Source organism: Canis lupus, chromosome 26, assembly GCF_003254725.2.
Source record: "Canis lupus dingo isolate Sandy chromosome 26, ASM325472v2, whole genome shotgun sequence".
Taxonomy (NCBI): Eukaryota; Metazoa; Chordata; class Mammalia; order Carnivora; family Canidae; genus Canis; species Canis lupus.
The window spans coordinates 8,872,212-8,883,963 of record NC_064268.1 but is presented as its reverse complement, the minus strand read 5'-3'; the positions used below and the strand labels follow the sequence as shown (position 1 = coordinate 8,883,963).

Genomic DNA, 11,752 nt, shown 5'->3' with positions numbered 1-11,752 from the left:
GTAATGATGAGCCAGCGACTTCACTTCAGATAAGCCCTGAAGAAACATTTGTCCACATCCACCACAAGACACATGTAAGAACATTCCTCACAGCATTGTTTATAATGACAAAACCTGGAGACAAGTTACATGCTCATCCACAGGAGAATGGGGAAACTGTGGCAAAGTCACATCATAGAATAATGCATGGCAGGAAAACGAACACACTTAAGCAATTTGCAACAACAAACAAATTTCACATACCTAACACTAAGTGGAAGAAGCAAGTCACACACAAAAATATGAGCAGTATGACTCTGTTTACGTAAAGCTCAAAAACAGGTAAAACTAAACAGTACACTGTTTTGGTATTTAAACTATAAAGAAAAGAAGGGAATAATGAAAGCAAACTTCAGGGGTGCCTGGGTGGCTCACTGGGTTAAGCGTCTGCCTTCAGCTCAGGTCATGATCTCAGGATCCTGGGACTGAGCTCTTTGTCAGGCTCCCTGCTCCTTGGGGATTCAGGTTCTCTCTCTCCCTCTGCCCCTACCCCTGCTCAGGCTCGTGCTCTCTCTCTCTCTCTCTCTCTCTCTCGGTCTCAAATAAATAGAATCTTAAAAAAAAAAAAAAAAGGGGGTGCCTGGATGGCTTAGTCAGTTAAGCAGTGAGTGGACTCTTGACCTAAGCTTGGGTCATGATCTCAGGGCCCTGAGATCCAGTACAGAACCTGGTTCCCTGCTTAGTGGGGAGTCTGCTTGCCTCCCTCTCCCTCTGCTCTCCGTCTCTTTCTCTCTATCAAAAAAATAAATCTTAAAAATAAATAAATAAAGCAAACTTCCAAACAATGGTTATTTGAGGGAAGGAAGGGCCTGTGGTAGGGGTGGGGAAGCCCACAGGAGACTTCTGGGTAAGGTGACCATTTTTTTGTTGCCTAACTGGCATGCTTTGGGGGATGAAAAGGAGGGTGCTAGTTATAATTATGGCAGATAACAGGCACAGATCCCAACTGTCCCAAATAAACCAGAACATAAGATCACTCTACTTCTGAGACACATTATGGCCTGGTTGGTGTGGATATGGCTATTCGTTTTTTTTAGTGCTTTTCAGACTGGACAAATACATTTTCTATTTATGACATATTTCAGAATCTTTTTTTTCAACCAAATAAATGAATAAAGTGGGTTCCAGAATCAGTTCAGTTTTTAGTAGCAACTCCACATACAGAAGCAGATTCTTAACTAAATTCAGCAGTAAGGGAATTTATTACAGGGAGAGCGCTGAGCTCACACAATTGCCAGGAAGGCTGGAGAAAGAGGTCAGAAAACAGGCACAAACAGAAGGCAGGCACAGAGCAGGGCCCACGGCCAGAAACTTGCCCGGACCAGGCTGTTGAGGACACGCAGCTCCTCCCACTGCGCCTGGTGCTGCCCACCCAGCCCGGGCCAGGCCAACGAACGCTCCTGCCAACCTCACTGCTACTGCCATCCCCAGAGCCCAGATGGTGTCGCCGCTTCTACACCACCTGCAGTCCCCTAAATTTCTCCTTGTCCCTGCTGCTTTGCTTACTCTACAATCAAAACCCTCAGTGGGTTACACCGATGAGAATGGCTAAAATTAACAAGACAGGAAACAACCAATGTTGGCGAGGATGCAGAGAAAGGGAAACCCTCTTGCACTGTTGGTGGGAATGCAAGCTGGTGCAGCCACTTTGGAAAACAGCGTGGAGGTTCCTTGAGAAGTTAAAAATAGAGCTACCCTATGACCCAGCAACTGCACTACTGGGTATTTACCCCAAAGATATAGATGTAGTGAAACGATGGGTCACCTGCACCCCAATGTTCATAGCAGCAATGTCCACAATAGCCAAACTGTGGAAGGAGCCATGATGACCTTTGAAAGATGAATGGATAAAGAAGATGTGGTATATATATATATATATATATATATATATATATATATATATAATGGAATATTACTCAGCCATCAGAAAGGATGAATACCTGCTATTTACATCAATGTGGACAGAACTAGAGGGTATTATGCTGAGTAAAATAAGTGAATTGGAGAAAGACAATTATCATATGGTTTCACTCACATGTGGAATATAAGAAATAAAGGACCATAAGGGAAAGGAGGGGAACTGAGTGGGAAAAATTAGAGAGGAAGACAAACCATGAGAGACTCCTAACTCTGGGAAACAAAGGGTTGCAAAAGGGGAGGAGAGTGGGGGGATGGGGTAACTGGATGATGGGTATTAAGGAGGGCACATGATGAGATGAGCACTGGGTGTTATATACTACATGTTGGCAAATTGAATTTTAAACCCTCAGTGGGTGCATCTGACTGGTCGAACCAGCCTGCAAGTGATGCTGAAAAAGTGAGCACAGGCCACTCTCTGCTTCTTTGGGAGCAGGTGCTGCTTGCTCTTACGAGAGCCATTGTCTGGGGAAGTCTCAAATTCAGGATGACATGCAAACCCTCAGCAGCTGAAAAATGGGAAGCCCAGGACCTTTGCAAGGTATGTCAGAGACTAGGGACATGTGCCAAAAGGTTCCAAAAGAATCTTGAGGATCTTAAAGGTGGCTGGGCTCTAGAATTTTAGAATTCCCCTCATTAGTAAGCCTCAGGTGAAGCCTCAGAGTGAGGTTTCTGCAGTTAACACTTGAGTCGGTCAATTCTGCTTATTAAGTAGCTAGCTCCAAACAACTTCCTAAGTCTTTATGGCATAATAACTTAGACTTTGAAAAGATAAATTGAAAGAAAAAATTTTATTTCATTGTTAAATAACCACAATTGCTATCTAAGGGGATGGATGTGCCTGTGGGGGAACCGCATGAATTCTCAAACCTTGGAAGCAGTTTGGGCAACCTTCTTTTCCTATTCCAAGTTGATTTTCAAGAAGTAATTGCTTTTTATTACTGCCACCATGGAAAATCCACCTTGGGAAGATATGACATCATGGAAAGGAATGTCGTGCAATCTAATGCTGAAACTAGCTTGAGCTACCTTGAACTGGTAGTTCGAGAGGTATTGGAGAGATGTCAACAATCACAGTATTTGCCTTGAAAATGTAAAATACCAGGGCACCTGGGTGGCTTAGTCAGTTGGGCAACTGCTTTTGGCTCAGGTAATGATCCCAGGGTCCTGGGATGGAGGCCCCCATCCGGCTCTCTGCTCAGTAGGGAGTCTGCTTCTCCCCCTCCCTCTGCCTGCTGCTCCCCCTGCTTGTGGTCTCGCACTCTGTCTCTGTCTCTCTCTGTCAAATAAATAAATAAAATCTTTGGAAAAAGAAAAGAAAAAGAAAATGCAAAGTACTACATGGTGCTCCTGTGGGTTTGCTGCAGAGCCCCTGGGTGCCTTGGCACACAAATTGAAAACTATTCCTCTAAAGCATAAACTCAGAGAGACAGTAGCTGGTCAAAACAGGGTAGGGTCAGATGTTTTCGTGTTTGAGCATGTTGACACATAATCAAAGAAAACTTATGTGCAAGGAGAAGAGGAAGAATCAAAATATAGACAAGCCAAGAGGCCACAGAAGGAGCAAAAAAGAAAGGGCAATTTCCTGATGCAGTACTGCCTGCAGTTGATTCCATGATCTCTCCCCAGCAGCCATGTCTGACCTTGAGCTCCTGATCCACTGCCCTAAACTAGCCCTTCCCATCCTCTTTCTCAGACTCAGGGAGTGATGGCAGCTCCATCCTTTCAAGTGCTCAGGCCAAAACTTTGGATCATCCTTGACTCTCTTCGGGGATCCCTGGGTGGCTCAGCGGTTTGGCACCTGCCTTTGGCCCGGGGCGCGGTCCTGGAGTCCCAGGATCGAGTCCCATGTCAGGCTCCTGGCATGGAGCCTGTTTCTCCCTCTGCCTCCCTCTGCCTCTCTCTCTCTCTCTCTCTCTCTCTCTCTGTCTATCATGAATAAACAAATAAATCTTAAAAAAAAAATCCTTGACTCTCTTAGTCTCTCACAACCCACACCCGATCCAGTGTGTTAGCAAATTCTGTCATCCCTTACCTCCAACATATACCCAGAATCTGACCACTTCTCCCTATCTCTATGCCATTGACCCAGCCACCATCACCGCTCACCTGGAAAGGCTGTGAGCACCTCACTGCTTCTACCTGGTCTATTCTCAGCCCAGCACCCAGAGGGATCCTCTTAAAATGTAAGCCAATTCTAGGCTCTGAACCCTGTAATGGCCCCCATCTTGCTCAGAGTCAAAGCCGAAGCCCTTAACATGGCCATGCAGCCCTATAGAAGTTAGCCTCAGGCACCTCTCACCACAGCACCCACTGCTCTGGCTCTCACTCACTCATTCCAGCCACCCCAGCTTCCTCACTGTTCTTCAAACATGTCAGGCACAGCCCTGCCTCAGGGCCTTTGCACTGGCTGTTTTTTCCACTGCCTGGAACATAGTCCTCCAGATACCCCCATGGTTTGCTCCCTCGCTTCCCTCAGTCTGAGTTCAAATGTTATTTTGCCAGTGAGTCCTTTGTTGATCTTGCATATAAAACAGAAACATCATCTTCCTCCTCACAGGACTCCCTGGCCACTCACTTTTAGGAGGGATCACTGAGTTGTAGAACCTGACAGACTCAAATGAACTCATGTGCCAAGAAGTGTATTTAAATAATTCATTTTTTAAACAAATATTTATTGTTCAATCTATGTGCCAGACATTATGCCAGGTGTTGAGGGTAAAATGGTTGCTTCAATTTAAAGCTGGGCATCCAAGATCACCCACAATCAGTGTCTTGGTTCTCCAGATGACTATGCTCCTCTATTCAGGAAATACACTAGGAGGTGCTTAGAATTGCCTGGGAAGCCTGCATTAGATTGCCTGGGTGAGGCCCCATTCCAATCACCATCCGGAAACCCTAGGTCTGGCACCAGCATCCACCCTCCTGCCCTGCATGTCCAGCTGCCACTCAGGGCTGTGGTGGTGAGACCGGTCCTCCTGTAGTCTGTGGGCTGACAGGGAAATCCCAGGGGTGGGCTGCCATGGGCATGAGAAAGAACACAGTCCAGGCCATGGATGCAACTTGATTTCTAACTTGTAATATATTTAGACACATGTGGGCCTCCGTTTGTATTCTGATTCCAATATTTCACACAGGATCTAGATTCTGGTAGAGGAATGGCAAATAATGGCTACTGTGATTGTCCTCTCCCAGACCATGGCAGACTTCAGTAATGGATCACAGCATTTCTTCTCCCTGACCTGTGGTCTCCAAACTCCTTCACACATGGCACCCTGGGAAGCCACTACTAATCTTCCATCAGTGTGAGAGGTGCAACGGGATTTCATTCCCTGTTCTAGCACTTTCTACATGGTAGTCTGCTCTGTGTCCTATAGCATTTATCAAGAGGACTCTCTTTTTTTTTTTTTTAAGATTTTATTTATTTATTCATGAGAGACACACAGAGAGAGGCAGAGACATAGAGCTTAATGTGGGACTCGATCCCAGGACCCCGGGATCATGACCTAAGCCAAAGGCAGACACTCAACCACTGAGTCACTCAGGTGCCCCAAGAGGCCTCATTCTTGACCAGAAACTTTTTCTCCTGCTAAAAAAGAAACCGCTGATGCTAGATGTTTGTGGGAAGTAGACAAACACTCAAATGCTGTCTTTGGTTGCTCCTCAGAAGATCCTGATATGCTGTGGAGAAAAGAAAAAAAAATGAATAAAATAATTTCCTGTTTGGAGCATACTTACACCAAAACTTTTTTTTTTTTTTAAAGCCCACTCTTTCCTCTGAAGAGATTAATGTTTTGCATTAAGGCCCTAACACAACACATTCTGACTCCCAAGATTTTTTGGCAGAATGGAAAATCCTGATGGCTCTTTTTGTTTGAGTGGTTTATTTTCTTCTCCGCGTGGATCTCTATTTCTTTGCCGCCCCCCCCCCCTTTTTTTTTTCTGTTTGTCTCATTCTCCATCTCTGTCTAGTCTCTGCTCTGGATATCTATTTGTCTCTCCCTGACTTGATCCTTTTGTCCCTCTCCACCCCTGTTCCTCTCTGCGTGGGCAGCCGGGCAGCCCGTCTTTCTACGGGTACTTGGAGTGTGTCTGAATGTCTATGCATCTGTGTTTCTTTGTTTCCATCCCTGCAGGTGGGTCTCTCTGCTTCTAATCTTTTTTTTATTTATTTAAAGATTTTATTTATTCTTTTTTTTTTAAGATTTATTTATTTATTCATGATAGACAGAGAGAGAGAGAGGCAGAAACACAGGCAGAGGGAGAAGCAGGCTCCATGCCGGGAGCCCGATGTGGGACTCGATCCTGGGTCTCCAAGATCACGCCCTGGGCCAAAGGCAGACAATCGCTCAACCACTAAGCCACCCAGGCGTCCCTCTCCACTTCTAATCTTTGTCTCTTTTATCTCTCTCAGTCTGTCGTTCCGGCAGCGATCTCTGTGTGAGTCTATCTATCTCATCTATCTTCCTGTCTCTTCCTGTGTTTATGTCCCTGTCTCCATGTGAATTCCCCTATCACTGTTGCTGTTTATCTCTCTCCATCTCCCTGCTTGGGTCTCCTCTCCCTCATTCTCTTTATCCCTCTTCCCCTCCACCCCATGTCTGTTTCCCTCTCTTTGTCTTTCTGTCTCTGTAGGCTTGTGCCTGTCTGTCTGTCTCTTCATCTGTCAGTCTCTCTCTCTCTCTGCTTTCGCCCTCCCCCTTGGCTCCAACCAACTTATGTTTCCCTGTTTATCTTTCCCTTTTTCCTCATCTAGAGCACTAAGGTTGAGTCCAGACAGCAAAGGGGTGACTGTAAAGAGAAAAGTCACCCAGAGGTTTCCAGGCCACCAGATGTGCAACATATTTAGACAGAACAGCTGGATAATTTAACAACTTCCTCCCTCCCCCTTTCCCCACCCCCACCCCCCAGTTCCCTTCCAACAGACAGCATGTCTGTGTGAGGACAAACGTGTGTACACACCAGAGGGTACCCTCCTGAGATTCTGCACCAAAGTCGCCGTTCTCTCCAAAACCCCATGTGCAGCCTTTAATGTGATAGAATCTAGATTTGCTTCCCTACAACCTCCTTCTTCCTCCTCCTGGGTAGTTTGGCCTAGACGCCTGGTGCCGTTGCAGCACCTCAAAGACTTCCCACCTACATCCTGTGATCGCTATGATCTCACAAGTGAGGTGTTTGGGATGATGAAATAAAAAGAGGTAGCACAGGTCTAAAGGAAGCCCTGGAGAAAGCTGGCATGTGTTCTCAAATGCAGGGCATGAGTTCTTCTTGGTCTTATTTTACAGATGACGAAACAGACGGATAAGCTCTGGAGTCCAGAATCTGGATAGAACTAGTGCTCAGGACCAGAACTCTTAGCTACCCATGTGCAGCTTGCCTCCCAGCATCACAGGCTAGCAAAACTGGGCAGGGCCTTACAGATGGGGCAGCTTGGTACAGTGGTCATTGCCTCAGGCTCTGGCATCTGGGACTAACCCTAACCCTGAGTCCAAGTCCCTCCTCTGGGACTTAGAAGCTGTGTGGCCTCGGGCAAGCCTCTGTTCCCTTATTTGTAGAAGGGAAATAATAACATCATCTGCCTCAGAGGGATGTTATGAAGATCCGATGAAATAAAGCATGTGAAGTTTCTGGATAATAGTAGTATTCAAATACGTATGTTGCTCTTGTTAATATTAGTATTAGTATAAAACTGAGGCTCAAGGTCATACAAATGAATTAATGCCAGATCTGCAGACTCCACATCTGGATCTCCCAGCTCTGATACACATCAGTGTATCTGCACCAAGAGTTTCCTGCTAACTTCTCACAACCAAAAAGCACAAAAACATTTTTTTTTTAGCACTTTCTCTGTCCCAGGCAGAATCACCACACCCTACACATGTTCACTCATTTAATCCTCAAAACATCCCAATGACGAAAGCCCCCTGATAATCCCCATTGATTAAGATACTTAGGCCCAGGACACCTGGGTGATTTAGTGGTTGAGCGTCTGCCTTTGGCTCAGGTCATGATCCTGAGGTCCTGGGATCAAGTCCCGCATCGACTTCCCCGCAGGGAGCCTGCTTCTCCTGCCTGTGTCTCTGCCTCTCTCTCTGTGTCTCTCATGAATAAATAAATAAAATCTTAAAAAAAAAAAAAAAAGGAAAGAAAGAAAAGAAAAGAAAAAACTGAGGCCCAGAGAACCTTAGAAACTTGCCCTAATCACACAGCTGGTAGGTGGCAAGGCTGGTTGTACATGCAGGTGGCTGGCACCAAAGCCCACCTTGCAGTCCTTACACTTTGCCCTGTTTTCTGTGCAAATCTTAGAGATTTACCCCAAATCGTGGTTACATTCCTTTACTTTTCTTTCTCGCTCACCTTTTGCTTGTATAAGTAACACATGAATACATTCTCAATGGAAAAAATCGGGGCCATTGCTATAAAGTCTGCTTTGACATTACCCCTAATTTCCACTCTTAACAATTTAGTAGGAATCCTCTTTTTCCTGTACATTTGCACATGCACCTACTACTGCTTATGTGACCCTTTCTGCTGGGCCTCTAGAACACAGTAGCTGAGGTATCGATCCTGAGATTGAAGGAAGGTTGGGGGTGGGGCCGGCTGAGATAGTCTCACTCTCTGTTTTCTAGAGATCAGTTACCTATAAATATTCTGAAAGCTTCCAGCAGGTTGGCTTGGCCAAGGTCCCAGTGATTTGGATGCCTAATAATGTTTCTTTGGCTATACACAGAGACAGAACTGGATAAAGATAGGTTTAACTTGTTCATGCAGCAGCCACTCCCCACATACGGTTCTGAGACCTTGAAAGTGTCTGGTCTAAGTTGAGATGCACTGTCAATGTAACATACACATCAGATTTTGAAGCTTAATGGATTAAAAAAGAGGGTAAAACAATTCATGAATACTTTTCTTTATACTGATTACATGTTGAAATGATATTTTGAATATATGGGGTTAAATAAAATATAATATTAAAATTAATTTCGCTCATTCTTGGGGCACCTGTCTACCTCAGTCAGAAGAAAATGAGACTCTTGATCATGGGGTCATGACTTTGAGTCTCATGGTGGGTGTAGAGATTACTCAAATGAATAAATAAAAATAATACTTTAAAAATAATTTAATAATGTTAATAATTTTAATAATTAATTTCATTTGTTCTTTTCACCTTTTTAGTGTACCTACCAGAAAAATTTTAATTCCATATATGGTTCACATGGGTGGTGTACTACTCTAAAAGTTGTTCAAGGAGACACTTTTTTTTTAAAGGATTTATTTCTTTATTCCAGAGGTGGGGTAGGGGTGGGGAAAGGCAGAGGCAGAGGGAGAGGGAGAGAGAGTCTCACAACCCTGAGATCACAACCTGAGTCAAAACTAAGTCAGATGTTCAACCAACTGTGCCACCCAGGTGCCCCAAGACACTCTATTTTTTTTTTAATTTACTGAAAAAAGCAATAATAGTTCAATTGTATCAAGTGCTCAGGGCCAGGTAGTAGGCTAAACACTTCCCATCTGTCATCTCATCCATCCCCTCACATAGCTATATAAGGTAAGCACTACTGTGACCTTCATTTTACAGAGGAAAAACTCTGAAGCCACACAGCCAGCAAGCAGCAGAGCAGCAATTTGATCACTCGTGGGATTAGCCCTGCACAGTGACAGATCAAGAAAGCCATTCATGGGGACTCACCTCAGAGCCAACTGTGGTCGGAGGAGACCTTTGAAAAGTTTGCTGGCATTGGGTAAAAGGCAGAAGCCCCAAGAGAAATGCAAGCCCATCTCATAAACAGCCTTCTAAGGAGGAATTTTGTTTTGTTGATTTGGGGCCAGAGGAGAAACCAACCAACGCCTCCTGCCCTTTTCTGCTCTACCCTTAATTGCAAAGCCCAGCCCCTGCTGTAAATAAATATGGAGCACATATCGGAAGAGTAGTGGTTTGATTTATTTACCAGTCTGGGGCACCTCACCAACAGGCGTGGTGAGACCCTCCTTGGGAAGTTTTCCCCAATATATGTGCTCCCTTCTTCCTTTAGTGATAAAACCACACAAGGCCATCCAGAATAGATTATACTTCATCATAGCTCCATTGTAGCAAGATATAACCATATGATTACCTTCAAGCCAATGGGGTGTAAACAGAAGTGATATGTATAAATTCTAGGAAGTATCCTTAAAAGTAAGAGACATACCCTTCATTTCCCCTTTACAAGCTCTCCATGGTTGAAATGCGTATATGATGGCAGGTGCTATAGCAGCCATCTTGTATCACAAGAGGAGAGGTTGGGAATAGAAGAAAAACAAGGTAGAAGGAGCCTGGGTACCTGATGATTATAGAGCTGCCATTTAGCCTAAGGCTGCCTATGTGCCTTTATATGAAAAAGACAGAAGTTTATTATTTCAGCAACTACTAGTTGATATCTCATTATTAAAGCAACTAAACTTGTATTAAAACTAATACAGAGCCTCTGTTCAGCGTGACAAGTTGTAAACTGAATGGAATGGGGAGGAAAAGACAGTAGGACTGTTGGGAGAGCTTTGTGTAGTGTTAGACTGCTTCAGATGGCACTGGAGGCATTAGAAGGGAGAAGGCAGCTACAGAAATTAAACGGTTGTCTCAGGACCATAAACCACCATGCAGAATAAGCAATGAGGAGTTATCTCAATGGTCAAGCAAGCGATTCTGTAAATTGGGATGAAGCTCTCTAAGCCTCAGCCTTCATATCTGTAAAGTGGGTTGATAATGCTTATGAACAGGGTAAAATCATGAAAGGTTGTGGGGATGGAAAGAGACAGAGTTCTTAACGTGCTGCCTGGCCCATAGGAACTATATAATATATGGTGGTGGTGATAGTTGTTGTTATTTCTTGCTATGACTGGCCTGGCTGATCTTCTAGCTCTCCTGCTACTGAAATGCCTTTCCTCCAGTTGCCCAACAGGAGGCTGAAATGGTGACAGCCTCTCCATTCCTCCTACATGGTAACTTAGCAAATGAAGCAGAGACCATCACAAGATCCTAGACTCCAAGCCTTTTATCATGACTGTATGTGACTTTTTAAGGTATCTTCCCTGAAGGGGTGGGGTGGTATTTTAAGTGCCAATGGGAGAGAACTTAATATTGGGAGAGGTTTTTTTTAAGTTTATTTATTTGAGAGAGTATGTGTATATATGTATGTGCATGTGTGTGTGTGTGTGTGTGTGTGAGAGAGAGAGAGAGACAGAGACAGAGACAGAGGCAGAGAGACAGAGCACAAGCAGCAGGGAGGGGTAGAGAGAGAAGCAGACTCCCCATGAGCAGGGAGCCCGATGCAGGCCTCGATCCCAAGCCCCTGGGATCATGACCTGAGCCAAAGGCAGATGCTTAACCAACTGAACCACCCAGGTGCCTGAGAACTTAATATCTGTTACCAAGAGGGCAGACATAGTACATGTATTATTGCTCTCAATTTTTCATTCCTTCCTCCTTTCTCTGTAGAAGGATATACATCACTGCCCCCACTGACTTGGCCATATGACATGCTTTGGCCAATAGGATTTGAGGGGAAGTAATGATCATCACATCTGAGAGAGTTTTAAGGGATGTTACTAAACTTTTCTCCTTTTTCTTGTACTTCCCTCCTGCCACAAGAATGCACATGAGAAGGCACTCAGAACAGAGCCCAGCAGAAGCATAGACATTAACGAGAGGAAGAAATGTGTGTGTGTTGCAAACCACTGAAATCTTAGGGCTATTTGTTATGCAGCAAAGCTGATTTACACGTTCTCCTCCAACTGCTGAGAAGGGTTGAGTGTTTAGAAG

General features: G+C 44.6%; 1 long non-coding RNA gene across 1 annotated transcript in view; it reads right to left on the bottom strand.

Moving 5' to 3' along the window:
- Positions 1 to 5,427: 5,427 nt before the first annotated feature.
- The window catches only part of LOC112676540 (uncharacterized), a 52,758-nt gene continuing 46,433 nt past the window's right edge, over positions 5,428 to 11,752 (bottom strand). Inside the window, exon 3 of the long non-coding RNA XR_003146580.3 lies at positions 5,428 to 5,637. This is a non-coding gene — a long non-coding RNA (uncharacterized LOC112676540). The remainder of the gene's footprint in view (positions 5,638 to 11,752) is intronic.